Raw genomic sequence first — 20,701 nt, 5'->3', positions numbered from 1 at the left:
GAGTTTACTGCTTCTTTTTGGACAAAGCAGTGAACCTGCTCTGCAGAAAAACTTGAGCTCAGGAGGAGTTGTCTGGCTTTTAGCAGAGCTCACCCAGGCCAGCTTCTCTGCAAGGTCCCGTGGCTACTGCAGCATCACTCCAGAGCAAGAGAGGGCAAGCAGGAGGGGATGGCTGCACCCCCAGTACCTCTGCATCACGAAGCATATCTGGGGGTGTCAAAACACATGGGAAGGGACAGCTGGTGCTGAGCCATTGGTTTTCATAAAGCACATAATAAACGTTCAGGTTTTTTAAACTTTCCTCTCTTACTAATAAGGGCCTGGCTCAATGAGTTCTGTGTTTGGGGGATTTTTTCCTTTTTATGTTGTATATGGCAGCCTAATTACAGTCATTACATAGCCTCAAACTATTTAAAAGAAGTTGCTACATATAATTATGTGCATGTAAGTGAGAATAATGCCACATCTAATACTGCGGGACTCGCACTTACACCGGAGGAAGCAGTTCATGCTTTCCCAGCACATATATGGAAGGGTTAACACCAAGGCTTGCACCCAGGCCAAAATGCAAGTTTCCAGCAGCATATTAGATCAGTTGCCCATCACGTCCACCCCACGATACGTGTGTCATGCCCTGTGTTGTTTGTTGTGTTTAGCAAAGCTAGACTGAGTTTTCCTGCAGTGTAATGCTAGCAGGTAATTGCCCACCCCACCAAAGCCACTGCAGGCTGATTTCCAGCAGACCTGCAGCATGCACTTATCCATTCAAGAGACAGCAAAGAGCTAAATTCCTGGAAGTGTTTATTACGATTGGCTCATCTTGCCAGTCTCGCTGCAGCCTAACAGGCTCCCACCTTTTCTAATGAAAGCAAAATTAAAATGCATGTTGGTGTAGCTCCCACCCAGCTGCTTCCTGGGGCAGCCCACACGGCGCTCAGCACCAGACATTTGCAGAGACATGTTTTCCTCGGGTCAGCCCATCACAGGTAGTTTGCTGTAACTTCAGCTTGTTTGTTTGGCTGATGGAGATCTGAAATCATCACATAAGGCTCCGGGTGCCCTTAAGTAAACACAGCACCACATCACACACACAAGGGAGATACAGGTCCTCAGAGGGGGATGCACAGCCTGTTTAAGGGTAGGGATGGCTGCGCGCCCAGCTCCATCCATTTACCTCTGTGGCCAAGATCTTTTTCTTTATGCTAGACTCAAGCACCAAGCTCAGATCCAATTTTCATGGCCACGAGCACTGTCCCATCATCTTCCCACTCTGTTTCTTCATCTATTCAACAAATCGCAGCAGGGACTCACTGCCACCTCAGCCAGTTTGTTGCTGTATGCCCTGCTGAAAGCGTAAGCCAATTTGCTATGCAAAGGATAGTACAAAGAGCCCCTTCCATGCAGCAACAAGCAACACAAACCTCTAAACACAAACAAGTTTCTAAATGAGACCAGCCAAACCCAGAGGCAGACACCAGTGCAATCTACAGGGAGAGGCAAATTATTCCACTGCATGCTTGACTGCCAGGAGTAGTTTTACAAATGCATTAATGAAGTCTGGACTGCACTAAGGCGAGGATGTCAAAAATTAATTCCTGATGATCTCCAGTACAGAAGAAGCTCTTCATCTATCTTTCCATCCAAGTTCCTTGGGTTTGTTTCTTTTCTCTTTAGGAATTAAGTGAAAAAGTAATTACATGGACAGAAATAAAACTAGCAAAAAGAGAGTATGAGAGAAAATGCCTCCAGCTGACTGGTGAAAGTTGAGGCAAGCGACGGCTGTAAGGAGGCAGCAGTCTCGCACAGCCAGGACTCCCAGGGCAGAGTTTGGTCAATTAGAGCTTTACCAGCAGCAGACTGACTTAAAAATACAAACACCAGCTGGCCCTGAAGCTTCTGTTTTCCTCATCTACCTGTCACTGACAAACACCAGCCTTGGGAAAGCTCATGCTCTGCAAATCATCAGTTTATGCAATTACAGTTTTCCATTGAACGTCAAAGGTCACTGCTGGGGATGGGAAAGGGGTTTCTGCTCTGAGAAAAGGCACAAAGATGTGCCACATTTACTGGAACAGGAGATATACTTGTCCTTTCACCAGCAGCACACGTGTCCTGGCCACGCATTACCTGCCTCTGGCTTTGCTTTGCTGTGAGCCCTCTCCCAGCCCCCACATGTCCTCTCACTGGGGTTCACACTGGGACTTCAAGTGAGAAATGCGATACAGTTGACAGAAGCTGCTGGTACAATAGGTCCACACACCTGGAAGCTGTTGAATAGCATCTCAGGTCCAGTGGCCCAAGCGTTAAACGGCAGTTGCTGGAAATGAACATGTGCCCTGGAAGCTTGGGGATCTTGGTAGCCCAGGCTGGAGCTGAAGGGTCAATGTACCTCCTTGGTTCCTTACCAACACTTTACACCAGCTTTGGATTAAAACGATCGGGGGAAAAAAAAAAAATCAGGTCCTGCTCTGGAAAAACATCAAAATCAACTAAGCAATCAAAGATAAAAGTGTAACGACCAGTCCTTGGGAACCTGTTTCTCTAGCTCATCAGATGGGCGGGTGAGAACCTGTCTGGACTCCAGGCTTGGAGCACAGTGCCGAATCTTCCCTCCGTGCAAGGCACTGAGCAGGGTGAAGCCCAAGCCCAACAGCCAAGGAAGCACTGAGCAAGTACAGCTGCTTTAAAAGCTTTGCCTGGTGCTATACTTGAAACCTAGCCTTGGCCCACTCCTTGGTGGCGTGTCCCACTGGGGCCATACCCCTTTTTCCTCTCATTTAGCCCTGCCAGTGCATCACAAACCAGGTAAAAGTCTTCCTGCACTGAGTGATTCAAACAAGCTGTGCCTAATAGACCATCTATCTCATTCCTATTTGTTTTGGCATCTTTGACTGTTTTAAATCCCACTTAAAGCTGTCTAACAACCAAGATTACACCAGCTACAACTGCCATAACAAACATATCTGTTGCTATCTGTACACTGGAAACATGGCTTTTTTTTTTTTTCCCCCGCCACTTTTGCTAGTACAACACTGGCAGCAAATCACACTGAGATAGGAGAGTGGGGTGTGACACTAATTATGTTGTCCAAGGTATGACACCAACATTGCCTGCTGGTGCTAGACACTGTGGAAACCTGTACAGGCTTGCAGCACACAGGCATACTGAGTAGGATCCACAGGTGCCCTGTTTAATAGCTATCGCTCAGCACTGCCATCCAATTCTCCTCCAAATAATCAGACAGGCTTGGCTGGTGCCAGGCAAAACAGACATCACCTCTAATATCAGACCCCGCTGCGAGCAGCTCCGGAGGCGCCCAGCCTTCCTGCACAAGGGCAGCATCCGAGCTACAAAGCAAAAGCGTCCGAAGGGATTTTGACAAAGTGACATTTAAACAACGGCTGAAAATTCATCCAACCCACATTGCCTGGTTGCTGCTGCTCTCTGGCTGTTTCCAGTCTCCTGAATGCATGTACAAAGACACCCTGAATCTCCAAAAAGGGCAGGGAGGGTTTTTGGGGTGCAAAATGTAGGGCCATGATTTGTGTCAGTTCAGTTGACATGTGTCAATAAAAGCATCTCCTTCCAAGGGTCCCTCTGCCTGCTTCACACACCCCTTCCTAGGAACTCCTCAGCTGCACAGCTTTCTGCAGGGAAAGCTGTTCTGGAAAGCTGTTCTGTGAAACAGAATTTCTCTATAGAAATGTTTTGATTTTGAAGACTTTTCTTGAAATTTCTGATTTTCTTCTCCAGAAATTTGTTTGTAAAAGTGAATTTTCCCTATCAGTTTTCCATTTCAAAATTATTCTGCCATATATTTCACCAATCATACAAATTAAGATTTATCTTAGATGTAGATGAAAAGTTTTGAAACTCAAATAAAGAACAAAACATCCTAGATTCCTTTAAAGGAAATAGTTCCTCTGAATCAGCCAAGAGTTTGCAGGATTTTCTTTTCAAGGAATTCCCAGGAACTTTATAATGGGATGCTTCCTGCCATTTCACTGGACACATCCTAGACATCCTACCAGAAGGTGCTCCATCTCCTCCACTGCTCTGCCACAATACAGTCCTCACGAATGCTCTATTTCTAAACATTCCAGGACACTCTTGAAAGCATTTGCTCTGCACACACAAGGCAGCTCTTCAGGCACTCTAACCATCTGTGCGTGGCATTTCATGCTTCGTGAACTTGCATCGAAGAAGGTGGAACAACGAGATAATCCTCAAACCAGCTCTCACAGCCCTTTTTTGTGTGCCTTGCTCCAGATTCGTGCGGTTTGGCCTTGTTTGCATCTTAAGAGCCTTCAAGCAAACATTAGCTGAGAGGGAAAACAGATGGTGCAATCAAACACCAAAATTGTCCATCACAAGATGCACTGCCAAACCTCCCAAACCTTCCTAGGGTGGCTGAATGGGGAAGGCCAGAGCAAGACGGTTCTTTGCTGCCGCAGTGTTGTGCAAGGAATTGGGTGAAGGACCATTTCTAAAGCTACTAAGTTTCCTTAAGGCAGAAGATTTGAGAGTCCTAGAAAATCAAGGCAGAAGGGCCCAAAAAGACCACACAGAACCTCACAGGGTCTCAAAGCAGCAACCACTGACCAGCGCCTTCCTCTGTGCACAGCCTTCTTGGCAGTGGAAGCAAAAAGCTGGGTGAAACGGCTCTGGAGGCAGGAGGATGGAGGGCTCTGAGAGGGAAACATGGGCTGGGTTGCTGCAGCGCCTTGCACGCAGGGTGCCTTGCAGAAGGCTGCCAGCAGCTGTCACATAAATGTCCCTGCCTCCACCCTGGCCTCCTCCAGCACGAGGGAGCCTGGGGAACACTGAAGTGCTGCAGAAAGGCCTGGGGAAGCAGGAGATGCATGCACCCCAGGCTGCACCTGGAGCATGCACAGCACTGAAGGGGACCAGATGGTGTTATCAAGGAGCAGAGAAGTGTCTCCCTGCAAGAGCTGACCCCTGCCCATGGGGCTGGCCAGCCAGGAGGGAGGATCGCCTGCCTGCACTGCCAGGATGTGCCCTGTGGCACCCATTCAGGAGCTGTTCTGCTTTTTCCAAAGAGCACAGAGGCTCCCAAACATGATTTTTTTTAATATTAGTTACATTCAAGAGCCAGATATTCACCTCCCAGCTTGTGTCACCAGCATCTGGCCTACAACATAAAAGACACTGGTTTGCCAGGAACATGTGAACCTGGCTTAGAAACCCCCAGAACAGACAACTATGGTCTTGGTAGCTTTGCCTCTCCCGACTGCACAAGTCTAGACCCCCGGAGCCAGCATGTGGCTCTCAGCACACCCAGGGCTCTTTTTTTCCCTTTAAAAAGCTTCATCCTTTTTGTGTCTCAACTTGCTTGTTTTGCTTTGTGGTTTATTGCTTTTTTTTTTTTTTTTTCACCTAGAGTCAGTACAGCAATTCTATCAATCGTGCCCCCAACAGTTTCTTTGGTGCGAAATACAGAAGCAAGCATTCATCTTTCTGGACTAGTACAGCACAAGCCACTTTCTCAGTTTCACCACAGTCACAGCATGAGGCCAGGGGGTTTTAGACCCCTCCATGCTCCTGGGGACAAGGACCAAACGTCACAAAGTCCCACTGCCTGCCAAATCCAGGCAGAGGGTGCCAAAAAGAAGCTGCCTGAACATCATAGCCAGAATCTGCACACTTCCCCAGCACTGGCAGGGTGAGGATTAGCTGTAAGCTCTGCACCTCCTCGAGCAGCCAGGAACCGCAGCCCCTCAGCACAGGGTAGTGACAGCACGGCTTCCAGGAAGCACAGGAAGCCCTCACCAAGTTTCTGAATATCGTCCGTCACTTCCAGGCACTAACACAGCGTTTGATGAGCTCCACAAGACTTGAACACCACCAAAACCCATCCAAGAGCGTTTGGGAAGGGTTATCGGGAATAGCGCATGCTCATCTCTGTTGCATTCAGCAGTGCCATCACCAGCACACAAAGTGCCAGGAGTTTGGTCATATTTCAAGGCATGTTTTTCCCTTGATTGCCAGAGAAACTCAGCTTTCCTCTGGGAAGTGAAGTAATCCCAATGCTCCTAGCTTTGCTGCTGCAGAAGAATGTTTGTCTCGTGTTAGTCCTTGATGTGACCAAATCCCTGCCCAAAAGCACTGTCCACTTGGATGGACAGCCACCCCCCTCCTTGCAAACTTCCCTTGGGCCTTCAGAAACACTTTTTGGAATCACTCACACCCCAGGGAGATGTTGAAGTGGAAATAACACCACGCTCTCACAAATGGCTCACAGGGAGCAGAGCACCAGTGCTGCATCAAGCCATCGCTGCCTGCCAACCCACCCCGCTCCATACACACAAATAGCTGGGCTAGCTCAGCCCCAGGGCCATTCAGCCCCCAGCACAGACCAACAGTAGCATCACTTCAGTAAAGAGAGTGAAAACAGGTTCCCCAGCCCTCTAATACCCAGAAACGTCACAGCTGCAGCTCAACCAGCTAAGAGCAGCTCACCAGCCTCACACCTACATCTTGCTGCACAGTACTACCACAGAGGCCCCTAGATGCTCATCTTAAACTCTGCTTCCCCTACCCTCAGCACATGTCTGAAAGCACTGCAGCACATGCTGTGGCCCCTGCTCAAGAGCTCAGTTTTTCTGTGCAATGCAGTGGTTCCCTCCCTGAGACATAACCTATAGGGAGGTTGCACCCCCCAGCTCAAGACACAGAGAACAAATCCCTGCTTCACAGTGACTGTTCAGGGCTGTGGGAGGGACAGTTTTTAATACCTCTCCCAGCTGTGGATGTTTGGTTTATTTCCATAAGAGCTTTCAATGAGCACATCTCTCAAAAAGCTCTTTCCCACAAGAAAGCAGCCTGCTCCTTTCTTTTATCTCTGTAAGAAGGAAACAAGATCTGCTAACACAATCACTGTGCTTACTTGCTTTTAAGTCAACAGAATCAGGTGACATATGCCTGCACACAACGCCAGCGCTATGCGAGACATTTCCAAGTCATCTGCTTGGGTGCTTTATTCCAAAGTATGTTTGGTTTTTGTGGGGGCTTAGAGTAAAGATGCTTTCAAAATATCCCCATGAATCCCTGGGGAAGAAGGTCGCACAGCAGGTTGTTCGGATGTGTTATAGGAACTGTAATCGAAGGTGTAGGGAAAAAAGAGCCAGAACTAGGATCCTCAAGCCAAGAAACAGCAGAGCCCCGTGGCATTGCTGCCTCAGACTCTGCAAACGTTTTACAACCCACCTCGCTCTACAACGCAGTGAATAGTGTTTTCCACAGTGCTGCTGTAGGAGCCCGCGCGATTCTGCAGCTCAGGCCAGCTCACAGGCAGAAAAAATTCAGTGTCTGTAAACAGAGGATCAGGATGAGAAATGCAGCACACAATGTTCCGAGGCAAGGCCTGGAGCACCACGGCATGGTTTTGATGATGTGACCCCCAGACCTGGACCAGGGGACCCCTGCGTTCCTACATTGACAGATAGCTGAGGAATGGATGTTGAACAGTGATAGGTCCCTGAGCACCTGCTCTGCACAGCACCAGGCACCCCATGATCTTTCACTGTCAGGCTCCTTGGCCCATTAAAAAAAAAATTAAAAAAAAAAAAAACAGCTTAAAAATCTCATGTGCCACAAGAAAGCTAAAGTCTTGACATGCAAGGCTCTCCTGCTGCAGGAAGTACTCAAGGTTAAAAAAAGAAACGGGAGGGGAAACAAAACCGAAAAAAACCATAAAGCAAACTACAGCAAAGCTTTCTTTTTTTTAACATGAACTCCTTCAAACCCTTTTATCGCAGTTTCTCTTGCCCATGTATTTGAGGAAACAGCTTGCTCACCCTCTATCAACCAGGAAAGGTCCCAGCAGCAAGTGCAAGTAGCTCTTCAAAGCTGCATTTTCATTCTACCTCTGGTCTATCAAACTCCCAAATTAGGCTTATTCCCAGCAATACACCAACAAGACAGATGCATCATCCGCACCTTGGCTCAGTCCAGGCAGAAGCAGATGGCTGCCCTGAGAAATCCCTGCCAGATCCACTGCAAAAAAGCCAAGAGGAAAATGTGATTTCACAGCTGGGACTTGACTGTCTCCCAAAGCAGCATTAATCCACCTCACCTTCCTAAACTCCACCAGGAAATAGCTGCAAGGAAGGGGTGGAGGAGGAAAGAGAACCACTTATGAAGCATCAGCTGCAGGCTAATTGGAGCTATTAGCAAGCTCTTAGGGATCCTTATTAGCCTTACCCAACGTTGCTGAATGAAGCAATCCTGACATCAGCCTTCTGGCTTGGAAAGCTGTCTTCCAACCCCAGCTCAAGGAAGAGAAGTATTTAGAAAGGTCAAGCTGCTTAAAATCACAGCTGCAGCTTTCCTAGCTAGCTTTGAGCTTGTTTTGAGCTTATGGAAACCAAAGTCCCAGATGAGTGGACCCACCCTGCATTCCCTTATAAAATCTTCCAGTCAGAGGAGGTCCATCCCGATATCTCATTGAGCTTTCTGCTCTGAGTAACAGCTATCGAGTCATTTTGAGTTGACAGTAGCATGCTGCCCTTGGTCTTCTGAGAGCCAGGGATCGCCAGCCGCCTGCCACAGTGACTGGAGCGAGATGCACTCAGAAGACAAGGCAGCAAGCCCTGAGCCAGGCTCGGGACAAGCTGGCCATGAGTCAGGAAGGATGAAAACAAGCTTTAAATCTTCTGATGTACAAAACATTCATCACTGGCTGCTGCTCGATGTCTTCACCCTGCAAATAGTTTGTCTAACATGAGACATTTCTTAAACATGTCATGCCTTTCAAAGGACATACAGCCAAAAGCTGCATGCCTCAAGCAGAGCTAACCTCCCTGGAGTCACTTACGGTGACATATTTCAATGGTATTTATCATGCAGAAGGGACATCTAAAAGTATACAAATGCATGTCATAAATCACAGCCTCTGATGAGGAGCAAGAGGGGAAAAAAACTGTGAGATTTAAATAACTCTTGGAAATAACTCGATGTCGAGAAAACTTACATCTAAGGGATCTTAGCTATGTTTGCCACAGCTAGTAATACTTAGTAAAATGGGGGCAAAACTCACACAATCAGGATGCCACAATAAATGAAAGCACTTGGAAAATTCAGAACATCCTTAACCAAAGGAAACACTGAACTGCTGTATATCTTTCTCAAGCACGTACACAGTCAGGTAAGATCTTCCATATGTCTGTGCCAGACAAACTGCCTTCATTTGGTGGTCCAGCTGCCCAGTTCACAATCTGTACAACAATTTTCTTTTCAAATAAGCAGAAGCAGGTCTCTGCCACCTCAGTGGATGGGTCTGCCTGAGGTGCCACAGATGGAGGAAACCCAACAGAAAGCCTTAGCTCTTGGGGGTGAGTGCCAGATCAGTACCTGAAAAGCTGAGCGGTCCTCTGAGCTCTGATTTGTTCCCAGTCCATGTAACAACCAACTGCTGTGGTCACAAGGTTGTGAAAGACAAAGATGTACCCTCCAGAATTTGTGGTTACAAAGAATCGCAGTTTGCTTCTGCAATTGCTTTGCAAGATGGTGCCGGTGGAAGCTACCTCTGGGACCGGCTCCACAGGCTGTTGGCTGAGTCGTGCCTTAACCACCCAAATCAATAAAACTTGCAATGTTAGCAGCACCATTTCCCCTCTTGACAACCAAACGCTGTACACCATGAAGGTGTTGCTGCAATCACAGCCACCTACAAGCAGCAGCAGCTGTTTTGGAAGACAAAATGTCATGAAAAGAAACTTTAATTTCATCTTCATTACAGCTCAGCCTCATGGCTTCCAAAAAGCAGTCATGTTCAGCAGAGAAAGCCTGCGTCCAAGCTTTGCTCTCACCATCAGCATTTCCTTACACATCTTTCAGCCTCCAAGGTGCTGTTATACATCAGGCCATGGTGCTGGAAGGTGGATCCAGCTTGGTGACTTATGCTCACCAAGCAGTCCTGCCAAGTCAGCCTCAGGCTTGTGGGAGGGAGAAGCTGCTGCCACACTCCCAATGCACGGTCATTCTGCTGATCCATCCAGAGCATCTTGGAAAGGAGATGCCACATTCCCTTCTCCGGGACCAAACATCACAGAGATGTTGGGGAAGGTGAGCTGCCAGGAAGGAAAGTGGGTTGTCCATGAGGAAATCTTACCCCCACCACCCTGGGTACCACCGAAGGGGTCTCAGACCACATCATCCCATCCGGCCCTGGGCACAGAAGCTCTCTGCCCACTACTGCTGCAGATTTGTGTGAACCACCCTGCCCTGCAAGGGAACAGTGCTTGGTCTCAGGGATGCCTGCAGGTGATGATGTGAAATGTGAATAAGGAAAGCAGTTGTGCAGAAAGGTAATGATCCCTTTGGGATATTCCCAGTTTATATGCAATTACACCAGGCAGCTAAAAGGAGGAGTGCTTGGCAGAGAAGGGAGGCAGATAATTTGCTGGTGTAAAACCCTGCAGCTCCCAGAAGCAATAAGCGATGTAAAGCAGAGCTCACATTTGAGGATGCATATGATCTTCTAGTTTACGTATGTCAGGACATCTGCTACTACGACCTCATACAGCTAAAACTACCTCTGTCTTCACCTGCAGCTGCTGCTGAGTGTAGTGAGAGTAACTCACTGAGCTGAGCCCCACGCAGGGGATTCCACTGCTTCATGCCAATTTATAGCCAATTCAGGATTTCAGTAACTATTATTTATCACCAGGGCTCCCTGCTAACCGTTACGACATCATTAAGGAGTTATTCAAAATGGGTTTCCAAATTAACAACTCTGCATTCATTTCTTTTATGTTCATTTCAGTTTATGAGGAATGTCAGCAAATCACAGAAACCCACTCAGGGTGAATTACCTGGGGATTTTATGCATGATGGTTTTGCTGAGCTGCAAAGACGACGCGGCATCGAGCTCGTCATGCTGCTCGCAGTGCCTAAGGCACCAGGAAGAAGGAACCCTACCACTTCCAAAGAATGATCCAGTTGGAAAGATGCTTAAACCATCTTGCAAGTACAGATAAGGCTTCCCCATGCAAACTAAACCATGCCCAGGCTGTGCCCCCATCTCCCTACTCCTGTAAGGTAATTCCCTTCTCCCCAGATTTATCATTACTGAATGAGAGAGGAAATGACAGCCTGTTCTTTTTCTGCCAGGGTTTATTCTCTGAGACAAGAGCTTTTCTCCCTGGCAGAAAGCAAACTAGGGTTTGTTTTGTTTAGAAGCAAAGAAATAGCAGGTCTTGGCTCCACAAATTTCTGGTAACAGTTATGACTTAGAAAAACAGTTGTGTTGGCAGCAACGTAAAAGACTTGTCTGCTGGAGCAGCCTTTGGTCTCTGTGGATGTTTCTCCTGATCCCAGGCAGATGGAGAATGTCTCCTACCCTGCAGAAATCCAGCAATTTCTGCTCCAGGATCCTTGTGCCAAGTCAGACAGACCTTGGCAATGGGGCAAGAGTCAAAGCCACCAGTTCCCACGAGGAGGGCTGGGAACAGGAGTTTATGTGCAGGCAGCAAAGCCAAAGATGCCAAGGGATGTCACTTGTCTTTGCAGAGGTGGAGAAACAGGAGGGCCGGGAGCACAATGCTCAGGACCAGCTGCTCCGTCACATCAGGGCGGCACCAGTTACAGGTTTCTCAGGGTGCAACTTCACAGCAGTGGTTCCGTACAACAGCATGGGGGTATTTTTAAGCTGGGCTTTGAAGGACGAGGGCTGCCTGATGAGGTGAGAGACAATGCAGGGACATGAAGCAGAAAGACCAGAACCAGAAGTTTGCTCCAGGTGATATAGGCCAAAATGAAATTGTCCCTGGCAATGCCCAAAGCTGTGAAAGAGTCATAGGACATGGGAGGGAAGAAGCAGCTGTTTGCTTTTCTTGCAAAGCCTTCTGGCTGGGATCCAGTGTATGCTATGCAAATCCCTCCATTGCAGTAAGGATGGGTTTAGCCTCCAGTACAGGAATGACAAGTGTCTCGCCCATCATGAGCAGCCAGCCAGGAGCTAGCAAGTAGCTGAGCGGAGCATTGCACAGCAGGGCACAAGCAGCTGCCCTGTAACAGCTCCCATGACAGCCAAAGCGGAGGCAGCACGGGCACAGCCGGTGGGACGACAGCTGCTGCAGGGTGGCAGGACCATGCAGCTGGAGGAGCTCTGCAACCCTGGTCCTTCCCGGGGCACCAGGGCCAGGAGAGACACTAACAAACTGGGTAGGACACAGCTCCAAATCCCAGGGCTGGCCTTCCCAAAACTGTGGTGGTGTTTGGACAAAAGCTTTGGCCATTCTTTTTTCCTTTTTTCCTTTTTTTTTTTTTTGGGGGGGGGGGGTGGTGGTGAGGGGGTGGAGGGGGGGGCACCAGGCCAAATGAAAAAAAAAAACCAGTACTGTCCAGCTGCCTTCAGCCTTCCATTATCACTCCATCCCTAATGAATCCTCTGGGGCCCACGAGCCCCAGATCCTGCACAGCTCTCATGCTCTTTTTCTGCCCTGCATGATGGCCATAGCTGATTTTCACATTAAATTTCCCTGCTTGGAAACAAAGCAGTACAAGGAAAGGCAGGTGATATTTCTTTCCATTTCCCCCTTCAATGTAAAAGAGGGCAAAACTTGCAGAGGGACTGGAGCAGAACAGCCACCAAGCTGTGGCTCTGAATAGTGCTCAGTAGATGGTGGTGGCCCAGAAATAGAAAAGCTCTAGATAAAAAATAAACCGCTGGGACCATTTCTTATCTTGACCCTTGGGAGTGAGGAAGTTCCTTCCTTGTGGTCCTTCTTCCACCACCACGCTGCTACTGGGCCACCCAGCCCCAGCCCAGCCCCACACTGCTGGCTGCTCTCCTGATGGACTCCGCCGCGTACCCGTCCCTAAATATAAAACCTGCTGGGCGGTGGGTCTGGGGACTTGTACACAGCAATGGCTTGGAGTCTTCTTTAGTGGTTTTGCACCTTTGATCTCAGGAACATGTATTTCAAGCCCAGAAAGGGCTTTTGTGCTGGCCAAGGAAATAACTACATAAAAGGACAAAGAAAGCTGATAAGGAATGGGGAAAAAGGATTGCACTGCAAAGGAAAAAGGCAGCCTACCCCTATGTCTTGAAACACCCAAGACATAAAGTAGGAACTGGCAAAGGTCAGGCTGAATTGTCTCTTGCAGCAGATGGCAGGAAAAATAACAAGAGAAGTTTTAGCCATATACATCAGAGGAAAAGAAGGAAAGAAGAAATGGATTGAATTCCTTTTGAATCAGGAAAGAATGCTGTACAGAGAGGATGGCGTACAGATTAAAGTTGGTCCAAGTGTGATCCAAAACTAATGCATCCTCTTTCCAACGTCCTGTCAGTGTGCAAAGGGCATGAGGATAACAGGAATGAGGAGATGACCGTGGAAATGTCACACCCCTTCAGATCAAAAGTCAGGGCAGCAAGCTCACGTCATGGGCACGGCGGGTTCCCAGCCCCCTGCGCTGAGCGCCTGACACTGAAACCTGCCCATCAACACGTTCACCAAGCATAGGGAAAGGAGAACAGAAAACACAGCACCTCAACTTAAAAGAGGGGAAAATGGCACTCCGCCAACTGCAGACCATTCAGGTGTCCCATGTCACGTGCCAGGTATGGAGCAAAGTCCAAGGGAAGGGGGAGCTGGAGCCTGGAGCATATCAGCCTGTTTTCCATGGCCCCAAGGATGCCAGACAGCCTGATAATGCTGGCAGATAAGATACTGCCGCTGTACATGGGAGGAATGGAGATCTAATCTACCTCAACTGCAGCAAAGTGTTTGCTGGAGCACCACACCACTAAATGCCTGATAGCCTGGGGGGACGGCGACTGGCCCATGGGTTTCAAGGCGATCTGCACCAGTGCCCAGCTCCCAGGCTGGCAGGGCTACAACTTAAAATCTGTATGATCACAGCTTAAAAACAGGTCTGTGCTCCCAGACCTGAAATGTCCCAGGTAAATGGAGATCCAGAAGCAAGAGTCTTCACGTATCGCTGTGTGAATATGCCAGCTTCACGACTTGGGACAAGCTTTGGTCCCAGCCAAAAATACTGGAGGAACATCTCATTCCCTTCAGCTCCTGCCTGCCTACGGCATACGTGTAAGTGGCAATTCTCCTTCTTGTAACTGAAGCGCTCGACTTCCCATCTGATTTCTAGACATTTCTAGGAAAATCCCCAGCTCTGCTAAGCAGAAAGTCGAGCCTGCAACATGCCTAATCAGCTATGCTAATCTAATGCTGCCATGCAGAGCCAGCACACGCAGCTCCCATCACTAACAGGCTCTTGCTGCATAGCCCAGCAGCTGTGTCAGTTTGTTTATGTAAAGTGATTTACCTTTGAATTTCTCACCCTCCTTCCAAGGAGCTGGCACCCCTAAACACGAATTGCCCCATTGCACCTACTGATGCCTCTCCAGGCTTTGGAGATGGCTGAGAAGCAGGCTGGGTCTGGGGGGGGCTTAGCTTGCAGAGGGCCACAGGGGAGTACTGGAACAACCACAGCTCTAATTCAATTTCTACCCATTTTCCCTTTTGCTTTCACTTCATTATAGATTATTACTTTTTAAACTGAAGCAAACAGAGTTGATTCTGCTTCCAACTGAATTGCCCACGGGCTGGCTCCTCTCCTCCAGCCAGCTGATCCAATTTTTACAGCAAGCTCCTTCTCAACAGACATGCAGTCTTCAGGGAGCAATGCCTCGTTTGGGGAAGAGTCCCTCGTCTTTTACGGAAAGCAACATTTTATTTCCAGTTAGTGGCTGTTTCATGCAGCTTTTCAACTAGATAAGAAACGGCATCCATGTACAGACTTAAGAGAGAGTAAATCCCAGCTTGAATTGAGCAAAAAGTTGGGATCTCAACGTATTTTGCAAGTGAAGAGTCCAGAGCAATGACAGAAAGGGTCATCTCACCTTGGTTTCCAACCTTTTCTACAGCCCAACCTACTTGTTATGCTGCAGATGAGCACAAATTTCTAAATAAGTTGTTTCAAAGCAAAACCCGAACCATTCTCCTTTGAAAAGTGTCAATGTGAGACTTCACAAAGATTTCTAAATATAGATACTTCAAAAGAACAAGTGTAATAAGGAGACTGGTCAAAACGTATCCTCTTCTGTGCCTACTGGCAGCTTTGAAGAACTCGTGTTTTCTGATGAAAAGATGCTAAACTGCACGTGTTCTCTGGGCAGGTCCCTGTGCTGCCACAGCCCCAGCTCACCCACCAGTGGCAACACCGTTGCTCATTTGGGCACAGGGGCTGTGCCAGTCCTGTCCCAGCACCAAGCAGGAAAGATGCTGGGTGTGGGATGACACCCTTACAGCCCTTCCCAGGCCCACTGTGGCTCTCTTCCACTTTTTTTCACGACCTGCCTTGCAGTTCAGGTCCTGCTGTAGGGTACACGTAGCTTGGGACAAGGGGAGTGCAGAAGCTTCACTGGGCTGCAGGACTTGGCTTGGCCACCTGGCCAGGACCCCTTGCAACTGCCCCGTCCCTTGTATCACCTAAACTCGACGAGTCTTCCCAAGGGGCAGAAGACCACAGCTCTGATCCCATCACCTCCTGCAAGGCTGCAAAGGTTACTTTGGGCTCCCCCAAACCCCATCCCCTGCCTCCCCTCAGACACCCCATGCTGCACCAGGGAGAGCCCTGCAGACAGGGAACCAGCGCCTGGGCAGCAATCAGCAACGGGGACAGTCCTGCCTGTCCTGAGAAAGTCCAGCTGAAGCTCACTAAAAGATTTCTGAGTGGTTTTGTAATGCTTTGAGCTGTTCTGGAGCACTCCCTGCAGACTCCAGCCGGGTTTTGGGGGGAGCGTGCTCTTCTGAGAGAGCTGTTTCCTATTTTTGTCGGTGCATTGAACATAGTCTCTAAATCAAAATCTTCTATTTGAAGTCTATTTTGATCAACTCTGCTTCCTTCAGTTTAAAAGATACAATAAGAATAGACGAGCTCTTACAAATTAAAAGCCTCTCTTGCTTAACAAATTGTCTCTCTGCAATAATTAATTGTCTGGAGAGAGATTCCAGCCCTACATTTTTGGCCTCATTCCAAGCTTCTTAAGGGACAGGATTGGGGGGAGGGCAGGGGGAGGGAGTGGAATTTATATTTGGAAATTTGGCGCCTCACAACACTGGCCCTCATGTTTCCCACACAAGGTAGGACGGGTATGACCAGTCCACCTGGGGCGAGCCTACCCTGGGCACAGCAGTATCTGCTCCTCCTCCTCCATCAACACGGCTGTCACCAAGTGCCCGTCACAAGCCTCAGCTTGTGGTTTGCAGAGGGAAGGCTCCAGTCACATTTCACAGCCTGCTTTTATTTTTTTTCATAGGTGATTATTATTAGATGGCAAGTCTTTTGCTCTGAGCCGCTATGGCCATTCCCACGTTGACGGTTCCCAGAAGCTCATGGTACATAGCAATGCACAAGTGCTGGGGTGGCTGCTGCTAGTGATGCCTCTGGCCAGGTGCTCCAACTCCATGCTGATTTTGGGACTTTCCAACCTAAACTCCCTTAAGAAATCCCTTCCAGTGTGTGACTATCCGTATGATGTAAATCTCAATTAATTTTAGTGTTTGCAGTCTAAGCCCTTGGCTGCTACTTCTCCTCTCAGGGGTAGGGAGCTCTTGAGGGACTACTCGGTCCTTCCCTGTGACGAAACTGGAAATATATGCAGGTTATGACCTCTGCTTCTTCAAAGTCCTGCCATTTTTTTCTCAGAGGACATGTCCTCCAGGCCTCTATCACATATGCTCCTCATCCTTGGAGCTTTTCAGCCAGAAAAACCTCCATGAAAAGGAAGGTCGTAGTTGCCTTTGCTCACCCTGGTAGATGCTCCAGGTTCTCCTGTACACAGGAGACAAGGGAGAGGCTGGTATCAGCCAGGATCAAGCCTGGGACTGTGAGAAGTCCCACCTGCAGCAGAAGATGTTCACACTGTGGGTCAGGGCAGAAAGATCTACTTCTTTACCTCCTCCCGCATGCAGCTGCAGTGCATTACAAACCAGGGAGCAACATTACACAGCCAGCCCGTTGGCACAAAGTTACCCACAGTGAGACATAGAAACATAGAATCATTTAGGTTGGAAAAGACCTTTGAGATCATAAAGTCCAACCATTAACCCAGGAATACCAAGTCCATCACTAAACCATGTCCCTAAGCACCGCATTTACACATTTAAACACCTCCAGGGATGATGATTCCACCACCTCCCTGGGCAGCCTGTTCCAATGCTTGACCATCCTTTCAGTGAAGCAGTTTTCCTAATATCCGATCTAAATCTCTTCTGGTGTAACTTGAGGCCGTTTCCTCTTGTCCTGTCGCTTGTTACCTGGGGGAAGAGACCAACCCCCCCTACCTACAGTCCCTGTCAGCCAGCTATCAAGAGCAATAAGGTCCCCCCGAGCCTTTTCCTCTCCAGATTAAAGAACCCCAGCTCCCTCAGCCGCTGCTCCTAAGTCTTATGCTCCAGACCCTTCCCCAGCTCCGTTGCCCTATGAGATGGAGGTCACAGCGGTCTGGCCCAGAGGAACAGCACCTTGCAGGGAGGGTGTCACAGCCTCTGTCCTGGCCTGAGCTTGCCCACACCACGGCAAGAAGCCACCAATGAAGTGAACTTCATGTTGGGGTCTGCGTGCAGAGACCTGCTGGCGCCACGCATCCACACCAGCGCTCAGCTCTTCATCTTGTGCTGGGAGCAGCTCAGCACCACACTGGCTTTGTGGTCCCTCTGCAACTCTCAGTCCTCGCAGGGCGTCCCTGTGCCCCGTCTGCCCGTGCTGGCAGGGCAGGCAGGGCACAGCGCGGGGCCCAGGCAGGGTGTGAGCTGGCAGCAGCAGCCGGCAGCCTGCCTGGGCAATGCCCGCGTCCAGCTCCATGCTCTGAGCTCCATGCTCCTTGCCAGCCCCATGGCTGTCTCGCTGCAGGGGAGCGTTTTGTTAATCCTTTCGTTCCTGCCCCGTGCCCAGCAGCACAACCTCCTGCCAGCTTCAGAGGGAAATGCTTCAGAAGGACCTGGGACTCAAGCAGGCAATCCTTCCCTGCAAAGCGATGGGGCAGGAGCCAGCTTCCAGCCCTGAGAGGTCCCAAACCACCCAAACAGCCTCAGACCAGAGTTCACTGGTCCCAAGGTAAAAGCAGACAGCTCATTCCCATAGAAATTGGCTGCCCTTCCTGACAGAGGGCCCAGAAATGGTGGGAGGGGTCTGAGCAGGGTTGCAACCCAGATCATCCTATCCTCCCACACCGCTCCTGGACCAAAAGCAATGCACAGCTCGGCCTTCTCCACACCCAGAGAGGGCAACAGCTTTGCACAGCCCCAAATTAACCTGCTGCCACAAGATATCAGCCAGGCCATGATCTCAGCAGTGTTTGGAGGGGATTAAATATTTATCTGGAAAACAAGGACATGCACAATTGCATTTGGTAGGATTAATGCTAAATCCCATAAAAGACCCACTCGTCGGAGCAGTAGCTGGTTGCTCCCTTCCTGGGGATGCCTCATGCACCCCGGTGGCTGGGTGCACACTGTGCCAAGGCTCCCGCTCTCCTCCCAGCCTTGTGGTCTGGGGGGAATGACTGTCACCTCCCCCCACAGACCTCAGCCTTTCTTTTTCTCTTGACAGTGCATCAGAGAGATGAAAAACCCCGTACTCGTGTCATACAAGCTGCTTTCTCCCTAGCACAGTTAGACTTGTGAGCAGCTGTGTTCAAGTGAATCGAGGGCGCTCCTTGGCCCTTGGACACACTGGAAAACATGTTGAGCCTTCAGCTGCCTGAAGTTGGTCTGCACTAGCGTGTCCTAACTAGTCCTTGATAGAGTTGGAGAGCTTTATATAAAACAAATAGGCCGGCAACCTGGAAATAAACATCTAACATCCTCTCTCTGTGCTAAGAGAAGCTTAAGGAGTATGTCACAGGCTGTGTCTGTAGTCTGACACCGTATCACAGCAGATGGGATCCTGCTAAGCCTCTCTGCAATCAGCGCTGCAACAACCAAGGGGGTGGGAAAGGTCCAAGCAGCCTTTTCTTCTGTACATGTGTCCCAGTACAGGAAAAGTGCCTTTGGACAGAGATATTCCTGGAATAGTCAAGATTTACAGCATGCCAAAAATATATATGCAAGCAGCGTGTTGCTCTGGAGCTCAGGGGCAGCGCAGTGAGGGTCTCCTGCTGGTCTGCAGGCAGGAGTGGCTCCTTGCACAGCTGCCCAGCCCCTGTGTTGGCCTCACTGCAGCTGTTTTACATGTCCTTTCCTTGCAATATTTATTTCCCACAAGTATGTTCTGGTTTACACAGCCCCTGGTAGGGATTATCAAAGATTTGTCACAATTTACCATTTTGTCCAGGACAGCGTTCCACTGGGAAGTACTTTTATTAAAAAAAAAAAAAAAAAAAAAAAAAAAAAAAAAAAAAGCATATCAACGCATCAGAAAGGTCTCTTCTGTATTTTCACTACATATATAATTCACTGGAAATTAAAGTGTTCAGATGATTTAAGTAAGACACTGGCCTCTCCCATCTAGCCAGGAAGGGCAGCACTGTGATGTGGTCAGGACCTTTCCGTGGCTTTTTTAGTTTTGATTTTTCCAGAGAAAACCACCCAGAAGTCATCCCATTTCCCTAATTCAGGATCTTCATCCAGAGTTCACATGAATGTCTCTGAAACCCAATGGGACACCCCGCTGGCTCCTCTCAGCCTGCACCCAGATGCTTTGTTTTCTGGGTCTTTTTCTACCCTTCTTCCCCCTCCTTTGGCTTTTCCAAACCCAGCCCTGGCTGGGGAGAGCAGCACAGAGCTGCACCTCTGAGCCCCTCTCAGAGCTGAGCTGCCATATGTCATCTCCCAGGTTGGCTGCCACCTTCCAGGCGTAACTTCACCATCTGAGGCTTTTCAGGAGCTCCCATGTTTGCCAAATCTCACATCCCTATTCCTGGAGTCCCAGACTTTCCCTGACTTCTCTTGCACTTTCCCAGCTCCCAGCATTGCTGGAGCCTTTAGTAACTGCTGCTTTACACACAGACACAGAGAAAGGACGTCAGAAGACCTCTCCTTGCCATTTCATGACTCATTACTCACTCTGCAGCTCAGCACAGCCCACCTGGGGAATGTCCCACTTTACGAGTGTCTCTGCCGCCTGCCCCATGCAGCCCGCTGAGCCTGGCCAAAGTGGCTGTGCTGCCCAGGCACACACGATGGGTCCTGACATCTTCCAGCCACAGCCGCTGCAGGTATTACATCTGCCACTTCTCAGGTTGCTTCTACAGGTGTGCAGTGCACAGCAATCCGTGCTGGCGGGAGTGTCCCGGCATGGCTCCCTTTGGCTCTAGGTCTGGCTGCTTCCCTGCGCCTCACTGCATGGTCTGCGCAGGCTGTACTTCTCACACCTCCAGCGCTATGTTCTCCGGTTAACTCCGTTCTAGTATGCCAGCCCATGCGGCCCCTCAGAAGCTCCATAGTCACCCAGCCATTGCACAAAGTCAGATTTTGAGGATCTCCTGTACTCAGGAGTTTGCAAAAGTGGTGGGCTTCCCCATGACCCAGACACCCCTGCAAGTCCAAAGCTTCTCTGCCACTGCATGCCCAGCACCCATCTGCAGAGCTGGGGGCAAGGGATCCAGCCCTGGGGCCAAGGGATCCAGCCCTGGGGCAGGCACGGCAGCTTGGCCCCAGCTCCAGCCACCAGCCCAGTCTCTGGCTGCTGGGTGGCATGGTTCAGGGTGCTG

This window comes from Falco peregrinus, chromosome 8, assembly GCF_023634155.1.
Source record: "Falco peregrinus isolate bFalPer1 chromosome 8, bFalPer1.pri, whole genome shotgun sequence".
Classification (NCBI taxonomy): domain Eukaryota; kingdom Metazoa; phylum Chordata; class Aves; order Falconiformes; family Falconidae; genus Falco; species Falco peregrinus.
This window is presented reverse-complemented; position numbering follows the sequence as displayed.